This window comes from Pongo pygmaeus, chromosome 6 (assembly GCF_028885625.2).
Source record: "Pongo pygmaeus isolate AG05252 chromosome 6, NHGRI_mPonPyg2-v2.0_pri, whole genome shotgun sequence".
Taxonomy (NCBI): domain Eukaryota; kingdom Metazoa; phylum Chordata; class Mammalia; order Primates; family Hominidae; genus Pongo; species Pongo pygmaeus.
The window spans coordinates 29,989,165-29,991,491 of record NC_072379.2 but is presented as its reverse complement, the minus strand read 5'-3'; positions in this window follow the sequence as shown (position 1 = coordinate 29,991,491).

Here is a 2,327-nt window from a genome sequence, read left to right as displayed (position 1 = left end):
GTGCGATCTTGGCTCACTGCGGCCTCTGTCTACTGGATCCAGGGGATTCTCCTGCCTCAGCCTACCGAGTAGCTGGGCGTGTGCCACCATGTCCAGCTAATTTTTATATTTGTAGTAGAGACAGGGTTTCACCCTGTTAGCCAGGCTTGTCTCAAACTCCTGGCCTCAAGTGATCCACCCGCCTCAGCCTCCTAAAGTGCTGGGATTACAGGCATGAGCCACCGTACCTGGCCACTATATTTTCTTTATGTATGTTTGCATATTATTACTTTTTAAATATTTGATGACTGATATTGGAATGAGAATCAGGGAGGAAAATAATAAAATCCAATATTCCTGTATTACAGTGCCAGGTAGGTTTTCAATATCATGACCATAGTATTGTCACTTTCATGTTGGTGAAACAAAGTAGTCAGGACTTTTAAAATTTTCAAATGATTTAATATATGCCTGATACCTACCTTGCTTTCCTTCCTTCTTTTATTTTCTTTTTTCTTTTAAGAGACAGGGTCTCACTTGGTCACCCAGGCTGGAGTGCAGCGATGCAATCATAGCTCATTGCAGTCTCAAACTCCTGAGCTCAAGTGATCCTCCCCTCTCAGCCTCCCAAGTAGCTGGGGCTACAAGTATGCAATCACCATGCCTGGCTCATTTATTTTATTTTTTATAGAGATGGTGTCTCACTGTGTTGCCCAGGCTGGTCTCAAACACCTGGACTCAAGCAATCCTCCTGCCTCAGCCTCCCAAAGTACTGGGATTACAGGGGTGAGTCCCTATGCCTGGCCTTTTTTTATTTTTTAGAAAATACTTGGACTAGCTGGGCATCGTGGCTAATGCCTGTAATCCCAACACTTTTGGAGGCTGAGGCGGGTGGATCACCTGAGGTCAGGAGTTTGAGACCAGCCTGGCCAGCATTGTGAAACTCTGTCTCTACTAAAAATACAAAAAATTAGCCGGGCATGGTGGTGTGTGCCTGTAATCCCAGCTCTCGGGAGGTTGAGGCAGGTGAATTGCTTGAATCTGAGAGGTGGAAATTGCAGTGAGCTGAGATCGTGCCACTGCACTCCAGCCTGGGCGACAAGAGTGAGACTCCGTCTCAAAAAAAAAAAAAAAAAAAAAAAACTTGGACTAGAATTTGGATGAAAGGGATCCTCAGGGTTGCCTAGACCAGCCTCCCATTAGAGACTTTTTAAAGCCAGTGTTTTATTGATATATAATTAAATGCAATAAAATGCACTCTTTAAGTGCACATTTTGATGAATTTTGACAAATTTATTCATACTTGTAATCATCACCACAATAACATTTCCGTCACCCAGAAGTTTCTTAGGGCCTCTTTCCAGTGAGCCCCCTGTCTCAACCCTTCACCCTACTGATCTGATCTTTGTCATTTCAGCATTTGTATTTTCTAGTGTTTCATATAACTGAAACAGTATGTGCTCTTGTGTCTGGCTCCTTTCCATCAGTATAATTTTTCTTTTTTTTAGGTGGAGTTTCACTCTTGTTGCCCAGGCTGGAGTGCAGTGGTGCAATCTCAGCTCACTGCAACCTCTGCCTCCCGGATTCAAGCGATTCTCCTGTCTCAGCCTCCTGAGTAGCTGGGATTACAGGCATGCGCCACCACACCCGGCTAATTTTGTATTTTTAGTAGAGATGGGGTTTCACCGTGTTGGTCAGGCTGGTCACTGCTGACCTCAGGTGATCTGCCCGCCTTGGCCTCCCAAAGTGCTGGGATTACAGGTGTGAGCCACCGTGCTTGGCCTTCCATCGGTATATATATATATATTTTTTTGAGGCTGAGTCTCGCTCTGTCCCCCAGGCTGGAGTGCAGTGGTGCAATCTCAGCTCCCTGCAACTTCTGCCTCCTGGGTTCAAGTGACTCTCCTGCCTCAGCCTCCAGAGTAGCTGGGACTACAGGTGCATGCCATCACGCCCGGCTAATTTTTTGTATTTTTAGTAGAGATGGGGTTTCACCGTGTTAGCCAGGATGGTCTCAATCTCCTGATCTCATGATCCGCCCGCCTTAGCCTCCCAAAGTGCTGGGATTACAGGTGTGAGCCACTGTGCCTGGCCCCATTGGTATAATTTTTAAAATATTTATCCATGTTGCAGCATGTATCAGTAATTCATTTCTTTTTATTACTGAGTAGTGTTCCATTGTAGGGATATACCACAATTTGTTTAGCTATTTATCTGTTGATGAGCATTTCGGTTTTTTTCTAGTGTTGGGCAGTCACAAATAAATCTGCTGTGAATATGCTTCCATTTCTTTTGGATAAAACTCCAAGATTGGGATTGCTGAGTGTTTTTTTCATTTTTTTTTTTTT